The following is a 16664-nucleotide window of genomic DNA, read 5'->3' as shown; positions in this document are numbered from 1 at the left end:
TTGACTGATTTTGGGGGATGAGATCTAGGTCTTCATCATTGGGATTTCATCCAATCTGTAGCCATCCTTCAGCAGCTGGATGTTCAAGTCTTGGTTTATTGCTATAGGAAAAAAAACAAAATGATTAGTTATCAGCGAAGTTATGGATAATAATATATATATATATATATATATATATATATATATATATATATATATATAATATATATATATGCTACTGTAAAGTTATATATGCTACGTAAAAGATGCTGCTGAATTAGCAGTTAATTATTTGAATGGTGTACTGTAGAGACCAGTGTAAGTCTAATGCATACCTTGACTCTAGGGGTCTAACAACTAAAAACCAAATCAAGAATCTTGGTGTGATTCTGGAGGACTGACCTTAGTTTCAGTAGTCATGTCAAAGCAGTAACTAAATCAAGCATACTATCACTTCAAAAAACATTGCAAGAATTAGATGTTTTGTTTCCAGTCAAGACAAGATAAACTTGTTCATGCCTTTATCACCAGCAGGGTGGACTATTGTAATGGTCTCCTCCGCGGCCTTCACAAGAAGACCATTAGACAGCTGCAGCTCATCCAGAACGCTGCTGCCAGGATTTCTGACCAGAACCAGAAAATCTGAGCATATCACTCCAGTCCTCAGGTCCTTACACTGGCTTCCAGTTACATTAGGATTTATTTTAAAGTACTTTTACTCATTTATAAATCACTAAAATACATTGCAGATATACTCACTGAACATAAACCTAACAGAGCACTCAGATCATTAGGATTGAGTCAGTTAGAAATACGATGGGTTCACACAAACAAGGGGAGTCCACTTTTGGCTGTTATGCTGCTTATAATTGGAACCAGCTTCCAGAGGAGATCAGATCGTAAAACATTAGCCACATTTAAATCCAGACTCAAAACTCATCTCTTTAGCTGTGCATTTATTAAATGAGCACTGTGCTACGTCCAAACTGATTGCACTAAAAAATTTGATATAATCATTTCCATTTTTTTAACTTATTATTATTATTATTAATTAAAATAATTAACTTTTAAATAATTTTTTAAAAGTGTTAATTCCTTGTATTATTGTTGTCATTGTATTATTGTTTATTTTATATGATTATTTTATTTCCTTTTATGTTAAGCACTATGAATTACCATTGTGTATGAAATGTGCTTTATAAATAAACTTGCCTTGCCTTAATGAGACGGCAAAGGGTTCAAATAGTTAAGTGGCTTTATTTCAATGCATAAGTACCTGGTCCTTTAGACATCTTACCTCGGCTGAGGAATATCCAGATGATGAATATCTGGACATATCAAAGTCATCATCACTAAAAGACAACAGAATGTAAACAGTCACAATCGGGCACCTTCATTTCAGACAAACAGCTACAGACCAACGATATAATACGCCTATAATATTTCTTATTTCTAGTAATATTTACAAAAGAGACTTTGTTTAGTCACAGTAGAGCAAGAAAGAGAGAGAAAATGTGTAGATGACATTGCAGCCAAATGAATTTATCAGGAAAACCCAACAGCAACAGTCCGGAGCCTTCTGCTGATTGCTGCAGTAATTACAAGTTGTTTTAATGAAGCTATGCTTTCCAAGAATAAGTATGACAGGAACTAGTACAAGCATGTGATTGCCAGAACGCCTGAGCATGTGACAGACAGTGGGTGTGCGTACTAAATGTCAGGGAATGAGTGTTACATACAGAGACTTAGCGAGGCTGAAATAGAAAAAGAGAACCAGAGAGACAATGAACGACGAGTGACCAAAAAGATGACTTGATCACAACTGCAGGCAGCTGAGGTCACAGAGATCCAGCAGACAGCTGGCAGCTCAGAAAGCATTAAGTTAAGAGACCCATCTGAGTGAGACGCTGCACGCTGTGCCTGATCATCTGAACCGAACAGCAACCACGCTATTGTGGCTGAACACATACTGCGACACATCACATTACAGAAGGGTTTGGGCTACACAAATGATACCGGTGATTTCAAGTGCTTTGGACTTCTGTCAACAAACATGTTTTCTTGCTTTTTTCCAACTCTCAGGGCAGGAAACTAAGAAGCAAGGCAAATCTTGATTAGAGAATTATACTGTAAATGGTGATTCTGCACTAAGAGCATGTCAGAAATCTTTAAAGGGACAGTTCACCAAAAAAAATGACAATTCTGTCATAATTTACTCATCCGTGTGTTGTTACAAACATCTATGAGTTTCATTCTTCTGTTAAGCACAAAAGAAGATATTTTGAAGAATGTTGGTAACCAGAAGTCAACAAGCTGTTTGGTTACAACAATTCTTCAAAATATCTTCTTTGGTGTTCAAAAGACACTTATACAGGTTGGAACAAGAAAATGGGGAGCAAACGATGACAGAATTTTCATTTTGGGGTTAACCATGCCTTTAATCTGTATTAAAAGGACAACAAATGAGGTCAAAAAACTGTATTTTACACTAATTTTTCCAAATAGAATTCACTCTTACAGATTCATTTTTATAAGTAAACACATCATTAAGTAAATGCATCACAGTACGCATGTTTGCATACACTATTGTTCAAAAGTTAAGGTAAGGACTTTTTTTATTTATTTTTTTTATAAAAAAATTTATTTATATAACATTATTATTGGCGGTTTCCCTTAAGCAACAAATCAGCATATTAAAATGATTTCAGAAGAATCATGTGACACTGAAGACTGGAGTAATGGCTGTTGAAAATTCAGCTTTACATTACAGAAATAAAATGCACTTTAAAATATATTGAAATAGAACAGTTCATTTAAACTGTAATAAAACTAAGACGATATAAGATAATGACACTTGCTTCTGCCTTTCTAGACAATTTTGTTCATATTTAATGGGGGTCTCTGCTAGGTGAGAAAATCTCTGAAGTGACTTTTTGCTTTTGTTAGTAAGAGCAAATATTGATTCATTTTGCCAAAGCTGGTGTCTGGCTTTGCATTCAGAAAAGCACATTCATTTTAAATCTTTTATGCTTTGTCAATTTTTCACAGCAGTTTTAAGAGCACCACCTTTACTCGCTTTAAAATTAGCTGGTATTTTGATTAAATGTCAGGTCCTTTTCAGATGGAGATGGCTGGCATTGTGTCTGCTAGGAAAATGGCACAAAGCTTTAATTAGAGGATTTATTACCATTTCTCAGCATTTGATACATTCTAATCCTTCCCTTGAAGTAAAGCATTCAGAAGTATTCACAAAAGGATTCTAGAGCACTTCCCAGAGAATAACAGAATGAGGTTTTAAGTGTGAATACCTGTCAGTGTCCAGTGCTACAAGCGGTTTCTCATCTGGACTCTGGTCTAAGGATGAATAGCCTTTATTAGGGACAACCAACCTGTAATAAGAGTAGAAAAATAGAAGAGACTGACAGACCAGTTCAATCAAACATGTACATCTATGCCTGAATGGGAATGTGAATGTAGGTAGATAGATAAATTAAAGAATAAAGTTATTACTTTACCTTGTTCTGGCCATAACGTTATTTTTCTTGGGCTGCTGATTGACTGGACTACCCACAGTTCCATTCTTCACCGAGCCCTTCCTCGCAAGCTCTCGCTGTTTCTCTACCGAAAGAACAAATTCAAAACAAATCACATATCGTAAGTCTCCTATTGATAGAACGTTCAGCATTCGAAATGTAATCAACAGCGATGGTGCGATTGTAATATTTGCATACGGAATTGTTATTGGTCTTCATTCTCATATTCATTTGCATACTGAACACTTGAGTCGTCTTTGCATAAATTCCATGAACTGCAGTTCTTTTGAATCCAGATAAATACCATGGCAACACACAAAGTTTTATCATGAGTTGAGACTACAGTCTTATTAATATTCTCCGTTCTGCGTGGTTCTCTGGCTGGAGAACTGTTTCTTCAGGCGTCAAGTCTGAGCTTGACTTCTGTGTGACTTACACACATTGATCTGTGTGTGTGTGTGTGTGTGTGTGTGTGGGAGATTTCTCTGTGGTGCAATAAGTAATAAGACTGTCAGAAGGTGGACTTTAAAGTGAAGTTTAATTAACAACAGAAAATGCTGTATTTCAGGATGCCCAAACAAAGCAACACTGAACAGAGAGTGATGTGAGATACAGATGCAGGATAGGAGAAAGAGACAGCGGAAGAGAGGACTGAGCAATAAGCAATGTTGTTTTTGTTTTTTTCTGTTATTTGGGGGAAAATTGACTTTTTTCTTATTTATATATATATATATATATATATATATATATATATATATATATATATATATATATATATATATATTTTTTTTTTTTTTTTTTTTCTCTTTTTTGTGTGTGGAAAGGTACAGTTCCTAAAAATTCAAGACATTATTGCACTTTAATTCTAAACCCTCAAAGCTTAATTTTTGCTGTCTTTTTTTTAAAGATATAGATAGCCATGTTTGCATTAATGTTTTTTTAACTAAGACTAAAATTATTGAAATTTGTTTTAAATAATTCACATGACACTGCAATCAAAAAAATACAAATATTTGATGAAAAACTCTAAAATAGAAAAAAGACTGAAATATAAATTTTATATAACTGAAATTTATAACTTAAATAATACTAAAATTAATGAAATAAAAGTAAATTAAAGCTAAATGTAAATCTAAAAAAATATATTACTATTTAGATGGTTTTGAAACCTGAAGAATTACATAAGGATGTTTTTTACACAGAAATTATTATGCTCATATTTCAAATTTCTTATTAGAAAAGGAAAGCCCAAAAAGGTTCAACAATTGTATTTAATGAGCTGTAGATACTTTATCTGAGAGAAACATTCAGACTTGAAGGCTCATTACACTCCTGCTTATCGAAAACCACGGTCATCCATTTCACACGGCCTCTGCTAATCGCTTCTTAGCTCTCACTCCAAACCGTATGCTTCACAATCACAATATCAAGTGGGAAAATCAATACAGTCGTTTTTACACTCAAATGAACAAATTACACTGGTGACGATATGGCATAAGTTCAAAGTGCCTCACCTATCTTCACTTGTAGCGGAGAGGGCTTGTAGTTGATGGCAACTGTCTCGGATTCTCTCGTTTCTGTTTCAGCCTCCAAAGTAGACGCTGCTGCAGGATCCTGGAGACAAAAACACAATCACACTTATCAGGTAGATGCAACACTACATTCTCACTACATGAGAAAACAACACAATTCAAATATCGAGTAGCTGACAAATGGATCTCAAGAAAGTTGTAGATTCAATAAGAATTGAGAGTGCAAATCGAAAAAACCCTTTCAAATCTGAAAGCGTGTAATGTAGAATGGATCCCTCTGGTACTAAACTCCAACCATGCTCAGTGTGCTGATGAAAAACAGACAGCCAAATCGGTTGTAAATAATGGCATCTGGTGAGACAGGCCGTGTATCAAGGGTGTTGATTTTGCTGGGGTTGGGTGAAATAACACGAGTCAGCACAATGTCACCATGTTGTCACCAGAACGGGTCATTTTAATACATCTCTCTCAAAACGTCTCAGATTTGCTTTCACAGCTGTGCTCCAGCGATTTATTGATTCTGGGAGCAGAGATAGATGTAGGGACTGTGCAGTCGAAAACTCCCAATGTACTGTAAAGCTACTGGTTATCAGATGAATCCAGATGTTGCCTGAATTTATACAAGATTTTATTCCTAAAAACATCGTGAAAATATATTTTTTTTTTCTGATGGTTATCAGTATTTTCTGATTTATGCTAAAAAAAATTCCAAACGTAATTTAACAAAGCTACAAGAATACTTTTCGTGTGAAAATAAAACAATAAACAACATAATTTATTCAAGCGTTCTTTTCCCCGTCTTTCGCCATTTTGGAGTGTACCCAGAATGTAATTAACATAATCTGCATTGTTTATGTTCAGTAGACAGACAGTGCGCATGTAAAAAAATTTATACGTTTTCTTTGCGCAGCTTCTCGTAGCTTCGTAAAATTACGGTTGAACCCCTGATGTCACATGGACTATTTTACAGATGTCCTTGCTACGTTTCTGTGCATTGATCACGATAGTATCCTTGCTGTCTATGGAGGGTCAGAGAGTTCAAAAAAATCTTAATTTGTGATCTGAAGATGAACGAAGGTCTATCAAGGAAAGATTCTAACGACATGAGGGTGAGTAAATAATGACAGAATTTTCTTTTCTTTTTTTGTGAACTGTCCATTTAAAACATTTATGTAGAATGCATTATAAAAGGGTATAATGCATTATAATTATTCATAATATCTTGTCGTTGTAAATAATTATAACCGGATTTAAAATGAATAGTCTAACAATTAACTGATATGTGTTATACCCCTGGTTTCAATGACTGAAATAAACTTGCACTGACTGAATTTAAAATGTTTCATTGTTAAGTATCAAGATGCACACCAGTAGCATTATTATCTAAGGCATGTTAATAAAAGCTACTTAAATGTCCTAACTGAATTATGGCCTAAACCTAGCTTAACCTAAGCCCTGTCTGTAAAACCGAGCTATTGTGTATTAACTGTGGTTACATTATTCATAAGATTATAAAAATGCATTATAACGTTCATTACAAGGCATAATTAATGCATAAAAACATTTATACTGCATTATAGATAAAGGCTAAGTAAAGTGTTTCCGAAACATCTATTGAAAACCTTTCTGAACAAAACTGCAGTGTTACAAAAAAAATAGTTTTTAAAATTAAAAGTATGCCAGTCCAGTAAAATATGTTTAGTAGTTAAAGGTCTCTTACAATATTTCAATCTTGATTTTTTTTATTAATTTCATTTAGAAATATAATGGCACTGAAATTGGACAGATTGATAAACAAATCTTACGGTCTTGTACAATATAAAATTTACAACAAGCTTTTATTACTACTCAAAGTCCGAGCCAATACACACCCTATCTTCTACACAACCTCTTTTCTGCACAGCTGTTTGGTGAAGAGATGGATGAAAGGAGGGAGATTCTAGCTGTCATAGTAACCGCCGGTACTTCCTGCATAGTTGGCTCGCATGACACCAAGCATTTTTTGTAGCTCAAGCCTTCAATATGTAGGGTCAGATTGCTCTGTGACATCACTTGGGATGGAGAGAGGCAGAACAGAGGGAGCTTGTTGGAGGAATGTTGACAGCACACCCAAACTGCCTATTCCAACAGAGCGCCTATTATGACCTAAAAAGCCTGCCTTTATTGGATGAGGCCCATGTGGCCATCTGAGAGTCTTTGGGCTGTCATCATGAGCCCCTAGAGTCATGCGATTATAGCAATGCTATGTTTTTGGTGAAGTTCATGACATACCAGATGATTAACTGAAACTTCAAACCACAAACAATCTGGTCAGTAGATAGAATGCTGTGAATTGAGAAACACAAGGGTTTTCAAACATTCTGATGCCACAGAAACCCAAACATAATGAAACCCTTAATATGAAAATATAAAGGCCACTATATAATTTCATACATACATATATATATATATATATATATATATATATATACACATATACATATATATATACACATAAACATATATATATATATATATAGAGAGAGAGAGAGAGAGAGAGAGAGAGAGAGAGAGAGAGCTCATGAAAGTCAGTAATCCAGTATTTCAAAATAATAGAATATTTACATTTGAGTTTCATTCAATGACAATAGTATAAATTCTGGGTATCGCTTGTTCTTTGAAACCACAATAATAGGGAAGACCGCTGACTTGACAATGGTCCACAAAACAATTATTGACACCCTCCACAAAGAGGGTAAGTTACAGAAGGTCATTACTGGAAGGGCTGGCTGTTCACAGAGTGCTGTATCAAAGCATATTAAATTTTTTTGTTGACTGGGAGCTAGAAATTGGTTAGGTAGCCTTCTTTTCAAATAAAAGTAAAAAGTAGTTTTGCTTTTCATTTGAAAATCAATGTCTGGAGTCTGAAGGAGAGGCACAGAATCGAAGTTGCTTGAAGTCAAATGTGAAGTTTCTGAAGTTAGTGATGATTTGGCTGCCGTGACTTCTGCTGGTGTTGGCCTATTGTGTTTTATCAAGTCCAAAATCAATGCAGCCATCTACCAGGAGACTTTGGAGCACCTTATGCTTTATGGAGATGCTTATTTTCTTTTTCAGTGGGACTTTAGCACCTGCCCACTGTGCCAAAATCACTTACAAGTGGTTTGCTAACCATATTACTGTGTTTGATTGGCCGGCCAATATACCTGACCTGAACCCCATATGGGATATTTTCAAGAGAAAGATGAAAAAAGTCCATACAACAATACTGATCACTTCAATGTCGATTGAATATATATATCCTCAAATAATATAATAAAATATAATAAATTATTTAAGTAATAAAGACTACTATATACAGAGATATTTGGGGAAAAATAAAACTTAACAAGGAAAATAAAAGAATATAGCACAAACTACTAAAACTAAAATCAAAAGAAAAAATATAAAAATGATAGCAAATTAAAATGACTATAAAAACATATATGATACCATAATGTAAAAATAATACTAAAAATATAGCTGCAAGCAGCGATGGCGGGCTCAAGCCACCAATGCCATCGCCACCCCGGTGGCATCAGGTAAACTGTGCCCAGCGGGCACATGCATTCACAATATCCCTCTGGCAGTGAGGTTTTAAAGGATATGGCAGTTAAAGGGTTAATCGGAATCATCAAGACTTTAAAATCACATTCACAGAACAATATATATAACTTTAGTGACACTTTACAATAATATTTCATTTCTAAACATTATGTTAACATGAACAATATTTATATAGCATTCATTCATGTCAGTTAATATTCCAAACTTAAACATTAAAACATTGTTTTATTGTGATTTTTTTCCAAGCACATTTTACCAATTCCAAACCATATCAATCTTAATAACTACCATTATTTTTTATTTAATCATTTATGAGTGTTATACAATAGTCCAGGAAAGCTGGAAGAGAAAAACTCCTTATATTCATGTGTGCAGAATTATTGGGCATGTTTTCTTTTACAGATGAAATGCGCTAAAAAAAGAGTTTTAACTCTGTAAAGCCTGTGAGAAATATCAAACACAAATGCAATACAGAAATTGATAAGTTAAGACTTGGCCATTGTACAAAAAATGCTGACTGGGTCATGAGGTCAGAAAAGAAGAAGAAAAAAACAGGTCAAGAAGAACTGACAAAAAGAATTGCAAAATAATTAGGAATTAATGTGAAGGTTAATTTTTAGTCAATTCTGCAAGACAGACTTTCAGGAAAGGAGGTGGAATAAAAAAGAGCTCCTAAATCTTAATCCCGAATTCTGGAAGATATATTCCTCAAACCATTGGACAAGAGGAGGTGGTGCTGGTCCTTCACGAGTCACTCTAATCTGTTCATAAAGCCTATATATAAAGTCTTAATATATAGTATTTCACAATACTTCATGGTATTCTAATTAAATCATTTTTTTGAATCTTAGATCTCTCAGAACCTGACACAGAGTAATTCTGGAGACTCCAGGAAAGTGGCAGTTCTGTAAAATGTTGGCGCTGGAGACTAAATGCTCCCTGATAGTTTCACACCTAATTCACTTACACACACACACACACACACACATTACCCACAGTGACAGAGGGACAGAGTTACATCAGATGTTTGATAGTTTTTTAATTTTCTATCATCCATATAGTGTTGTATAGTCATGAAACTATGCATATTTCCTCAGAATGACTTGTCCTCTATGTGTAAATTTTTTTGAAGTGTTTAGAAGCTGCACTTTAAAAAAATAAAAAGACATTTACTGGTTACTTTTTTACTGTTATTTCAATAAATCACCACGACAAAACCATTCAAGCTATCCAAAATTCATTCGCACCTGTTCTGTAAGATAAATTCTTTAAACAGTGGTAAAAGAGGATTTGGGGCTGAACCTTCAAGAGTCACTCAAAACTTATCTGTCCATAAAGCCTATAAAGAATTATTTCTTAATATACAGTTCACAATACTTCAGCTTAGTTATTCTAATTAAGTGAGGGTCATTTTATCAGTAAATACATAATATTCATATTATTTTTCTTTGAAAGATTTCTATAAATGATTTAAATTATACTCGTTTCTACAATAATTATTTAAAAGTAATCCTATAGCTCCATCTGGTGGCCATTATTGGTACTAAGAATTGCAAGCTTGATTTATAAGTTATGATAGTTTTAATTTTATGCTGGCTCTTGAAAATGATAAAGCTATGAAACTTACTGTGCTTCCTTCAAATGATGACTTCTACATATATAAAAAATTATGAAGAGTTGAAATGAAAAATTTTAAAGATATCGTAAAATAACTATTGTATTTTTTTATGTTACTTTAATAAATCGCTATGGCCACACCATTTAAGGTATCCTAAACCCATTCGCAATTTAACATCTTCAGTATATTAGCATCATGTTGAAAAAGTTTGGTGTGAACTACTTATGTCTTCTCGGAGGAGTATGAATTCATTTTTACATGCTGATTTTATCATAAATCCACAATAAAATTTCTGAGTTCTGTATCAATCTGTGTTGTTGTTTGTTTATTTTTATTTTTTTTATTTTTCATAGGAAGATAACTGAAAAGATTACTCTCCTTTTTAATAAATGTGCTTATAAACCAAGAACAAGCTATTTATAGCTGTATTTATAAACTGCTTACTACTGACTATTAATATTGGGACAAGGCTTTATAAAGCATAAACTGACTATTTACTAATGAGTGCAGTTATTATAAAGTGTTACCAATGCATTTACTAATGTTAACAAATTAGACATTATTTTACAGTGTTATTAAATCCTTTAATGATTTATAAGCATTTGTGAAAGAAGCTTAGTCTTGATCTGTGAACTGAACAGTTTTACTGTTACATCCATGAGATTTTAAAAATGTAGATACATGTCATGTCACAGGATGGAATAGGTCAGTATCAAATGAGTTGAAATTATTATTTGCAGCACAAATAAGTATTTTTAGAATTTTGTTTTTAATTCCTGAAACTGTCAGAAAAGGATAAAGCCTAAGAGATTTCTTAAGCTGTAATGAAAACAGCAATGTTAGCAACAGCAACAAAAAATAACAATTTAAAATACATTTTTTTACTGGTGATTAAAGAGATGATTAAGTCTCTCTCTCTCTCTTTCTCTCTCTCATTGTGTCTGCCACTCAGCTCATGCCCATCCCCCACTCACACACACACACTCACACACACACATGCACTCAGTCAGCACACATACATTGCTCAAACAGAGGGACAGAGTGAGTTGAGATGTCTGACAGTTTTTTAATTTTCTTTTAATCATACAGTGTTGTAAAGTCATGAAACTATGCATATGTCCTCAGAATGATTTGATCTCTGTATGAAATTTTTTTAAGTGTTTGGAAGCTGCAATTTAAAAATACAAGACAATTAATGATTCCCTTTTTACTGTCATTTCAAAAAATCACCACGACAAAACGGTTCAAGCTAACCAAAATCCGTTCGCAATTTAAGTTCCTCATTGTTTTTTCAACATGTAGACAAAGTTTGGTGAGTATAGTGAACATTTCCTCTGAGGAGAATGCATTAAATCAGAGCTCAATTTAAATATTCAAATCAAAATAGCCGACTTCCTGTTGGTCGTAGCTGATGACTGTGAATTAGAAAGTTGTCCGTCTTGATAAGAACAATTTATGTACCAAGTTTGGTGTCTGTAGCTAAAACTAAACCCCCCACTTTTGACAAAAGGTGGCGCTATAGTGTGCCTCCTTCACGCCCTTTTAAAAGCTTTTGCCATTGTCTAGCTATCACTAATACTGATATGTGTTTTGAGTTTCATGTAAATCTGAGGTTGTTGTCTGCCTCAAACTCATCATAACAGAACATTCAAGTTTGACACGTTGCCATGGCAACGCCATATTAGATATTAATATCCCCACAACAGATTTACATCGGCCGTGTTTTGTCATTATTCTGATGAAGTTTTAAGTAAATCGAGTAAAAATAAGATGCTGAATTCAAAACATTTTGAAAATAACTCACTTCCTGCTGCCAGTTGGTGGCGCTATAACGTTGACTCTTAATAGTCACATATATACGATCGGTATCATACAACGAACAAACCAATGAAGTTTGATCAAATTCAGGAAATGTATGTGGATGTTATTAGACATTTCCTGTTTCTCATTTCTCGCCATAATTTCCACGCCTCGCTACGGGCAAACCGTTCGAGATATCAAAAATCCCCTCGCAATTTTTCATCCCCAATGTCTTGAGATCATGTTCACAGAGTTTCGTGGCGAACGGGTTGAAAACCTCAGAGGAGTATTTCAAATTCCAGAGCATGCTTTTTTTAAACAGCCCTGAATAGCTGACTTCCTGTTGGGCGGAGCCTATGACATAAAGTGTGAAAGTTGTTCGGCTCAATGAGATCTATAAGTGTACCAAGTTTCATATAAATACATGCAAGCGTGTGTGAGCTATGGTTCAAGATTTCTGAAGGTGTTCCAGGGGGCGCTGTAGAGCCCCTGTGCCACGCCCGGGTCCCAGTCTCTGTGGCGTCCTGATGGCCGCAGATTCCAATGTGTGTGCCAATTTTCAAGAGTTTTTGAGCATGTTAAGGCCTCCAAAAACCCCCGGAAGGTTTAATAAAAAATAAAAATCATCTTTATCTCCAGCTGTTGCTCGTCCACAATGTAATTTTCATTTTTTCGAGCATCAGGATACAGCTTCAAAGCAAGGTAATGCTTCACGTCAACATAAATGTAAAAATGCTATCTGTTTTTGTACTTCGTGGTCTACAAAGGACTCTGTTGAGTAATCCAATGTTATTGAGTCTTTGTTGGACTACACATGCTACACAAATCTCAGAGCAACACCACAAAGAACAACATTAAAGTCATGCATATTCCAGCTACATGTACAACTGCCCGTGAAATTTATGCAAGATCTAGTGGAGAAAACCAAGCCTCAGAACATACACAACCCAATCTGATGCAACCCTAATCTCTGGTCTCATTGTTTAAAGCTGATCTACAAGATTAAGGTGATCAGAAATCTATAGGAACTGAAACACATAAGCAAGTCTGAATTGATCTAGAGCAGAGCAAGTTTCACACATCCACAGAACCACATCAAAAACAAGGTTACTATGATGAATCTGACACATTGACACATTGTACACCTGTAGGTCTCGTGTAAAATCTCTCCCAAGGACTAATGTTCATCCTCATGAATGTCAACGAGAAGGTCAACTTTTAACAACGGGAAAAGATTATAGATTAAATATATATTAATGGCATCGTGTGGGACATCATGATCTGAACTCCAGGACCTTTATGCCCCTTCTGACCATATGTTATTTCCATATGGCATTTTGGTGATGTTGGTTGATGAAGGAGATGAGGAAGAGCAAATGCTGACACAGCTGAGGTGATAAAAAGGATTGGTGGGATTATATGACAAGATGTACTCTGGACCAATCACAGCAAGCATGATCCATAAGGTGACTACCATGATAGTGGTTAATCAGAATATCAACAATAACCAACATATAGTGTTGTCACGGTACCAAAATTTCAGTATTCAGTAGTAAACAAACCATTCATTCATTCATTCACACAGAGACGCGAAGAACATGCAGGATTCAGATTTCAACCAACTTTTGCGGCTTAACATTTACAGATATTGGTCCATATGGAGATTTGATTTGATTAATTTATGCTAATGTTGACAAATTCCGTGGCTGTCCATATTAAAATCTAAGTTTAATTTTCATGACTGTATTTTAAGATTCTGTCTGCGTTTTCTGCCTCGCGGAAATCATAGCGCTGTATGCGTCAAGAACTTAAAGAAACCTGGTACTGTCACATTTTCTTTTTTTTTTTTTACCGACTTGGTACCAAAGTACCATTTCCACTAGAAAGTCTTTTGACAACACTACCAACTTATATATTCTATAGCCCTATATTTTTATTTATTTATATAAAATAAAAGGGGTGGGATGGGTTCATCTAAGAGGCATTTACTGGTTAGGGTTTGTGTCAGGACAATGTTTCTTCGACAAGAATGTTTTCTATAGCCAACAAAAGATGCTGATCCTAGAAAATCGCCTACTTGGCAAAATTACAGTCACCGCAAACCGACAAGCGCTGTGGCAGCTAACTGTTATTGCAGCCCTCTTTTTATCCACATGGCATTCTGAAATTAAACTGGTCATTTTTTTCTTATTTGTGTAACCTAATTGACTGTCATATTCATCTATGTATGGTACAACAAATCAGAAAGCCAATAACTAGTAAATTCATAAAAGGATGGAGACATATTGCAGTCGGTGTATGTCATTTTCTGTCCACAGAAAAATGAATTGCAATGAGAAAGCACAGTATGTTGTATAGAGTAACAGCTGGGTCTTTGCCACTTTGGGAATAGTGGGGCGCCTATGAAAAAGGAATGACATTATCAAGAAGGGCCATATCTCACCAGTCCAGCATTTTTTTAAGTGCACACTTCAGTCCAGCCAGATAATGCAGGCCTACTAACTGAATGAAAACATACTTACTTCACTGGAAATCGATGTGTTTACACAAGCTCTGAAACAAAATAATACATTCAGGAAATTCAAGATGTGTGTGTCTGACTGGGCTGACGGGTGCAAATCTACTCAAGTCAAGTACTTTACGGCTTGTATTCTTTCTATGAAAGCACAAGGACGGTAATTACAACTTAAATTTGACAGTATTTGTGTTATTTTAAGAGTGTATTTGTTATTGTACTTTTAATTTTATTTAATGTACAAATTCTAATTCAGTTTAAGCTTAAAACAATAAAAACATTTAGAGACTGGTTTGCGTCATCATAACGCATCATTGCGTGGTCCTGATATTACCACAACAAACCATTGCAAAGCAGTTAATATGCTAAAATTTTGCTATTTGATTTTGTAAAGTAACAATTCCACACAATCACTAAATTGAACTCAATTATTTGGTTCTCGGCGATTCATTTGAACAATAGCCTAAGCGTCTTTTCCAGTGCGATACACAGGGAGTCGACCTGATTCAAACTCAGTAAACAAGAAGACCGATTAATTGAAAAGCTCCGATTCAAAAGAACGTAATATTCACGAATCGGACAGCTATTAACAAACATCGATTTCTGTCCGTCAAAAAAAATTATATCATCATCAGTATATAACTTGTGTTGTGAAGGATTTATTTGGGTCTCATTAAGGCAGGTTTACGAAAACATAAACGCGACTGAGTACATGTCAGTAGCCTACAATAGCAACTGGCATAGTATCAGCATAGATATGTCGGTTTTGTCTAAATAACCCCACCGATCCTTTAGATGACATCTGGTAAGTTAATGTGCCTGACCTTTGTGGAGCAGCCTGGTTCGGTTAGGTAATACAAAATTACTAGTCTTCTCACACAGTGTCATTTCCCACGACCTGTAAAGGTACACAGTGTTATTCTCTACGTAGTGCGAGTGAGTGATACTCACCAGCAGCTTCATCTCTGGATTTACCGGTGGCACTTGAAATCTGTCAATTTCTTCCATCATTTTGATAAAACGTCAGTCTTGTAAAGTAAAGCACAGATGCTCGAGGTGATATCCTAATTGAAAAACACATTTATTCCCTCTCTGGGACGGTTCAAAGATGCCAAGCTCTCCAGCATCACCTCTAGCTGTTTTCCGCTATCTGCCTATTACCAGTCAGGGGTGACTCAACAGCAACAGCAACATCTGACTTCCGGGTCCGGGACCCTCCCATAATGACGTGGAGATGAATAATTAATAAGCCTGAAAGTTCGATAAGAGCGTGCAGCAAGTATCCCAGAGTGCAGTCTGGACGATGGGGCGGGCGACACGTTGGGGCGGAGCGACACGTGTCGCCCCGCCCACCTCAGCGGTTATTGGTTTATGATTAAGATGAGCTTATTGGTGTACAGATGAGTGACGATTTTACAGCTTATTGGTATAGAGAATTATGACGCTGTGAGCAGGATTGGAATTCGGAAGTAGACACTCAGATGAATAAACTTTTAATATAAATTAAAAAGTGAATATAACTGTTGTGTTTTTGCATTTATTGTTGCATTTCCACAACAGCCCGTATAAATACAAAGAGTTTTGGATTACGACGAACAGAATATAAATAAATGGTCTACTCCCTCAATGGCTGTAGTGTAGACGCTACCTCGGCATTACTCGCTGGTTTGAAAATGACACGGCAATATTATGCGAAGTATGGTTATGTAGATAGTCATGGAGTACCTTGATTTATACATTCAAATTATATATACATACATATATATATATATATATATATATATATATATATATATATGTGTGTGTGTGTGTGTGTGTGTGTGTGTGTGTGTGTATATATATGTATGTGTGTGTGTGTGTGTGTGTGTGCGTCGTGTGTGTAACAAATTGTCACCAGTCTCTGAATGTCACCAAAAATATTCTGAACATTCCCTTGGCCCCTACGAAAATTTACCATGGTTTTGCTACAGTAACTATAGTAAAACTATGGTGTTTTTATAATTACAGCTCACAGTAATTAATATGCCAACAAATATGTTTACTACAATAAATCCATGGTTACTTTTTGCAAGGAAGGAACTATACAGGTTCTAAAGAACTTG

General features: G+C 35.2%; 1 pseudogene; it reads right to left on the bottom strand.

The window, feature by feature from the left end:
* Positions 1-10: 10 nt before the first annotated feature.
* Positions 11-15760, bottom strand: LOC113074229 (protein FAM219A-like; annotated as a pseudogene).
* Positions 15761-16664: the final 904 nt, after the last annotated feature.

The sequence above is a fragment of the Carassius auratus genome, unplaced genomic scaffold (assembly GCF_003368295.1).
Source record: "Carassius auratus strain Wakin unplaced genomic scaffold, ASM336829v1 scaf_tig00014024, whole genome shotgun sequence".
Lineage (NCBI taxonomy): Eukaryota > Metazoa > Chordata > Actinopteri > Cypriniformes > Cyprinidae > Carassius > Carassius auratus.
The sequence above is the reverse complement of the archived record's forward strand: the minus strand, read 5'-3'. Positions and strand labels throughout refer to the sequence as shown.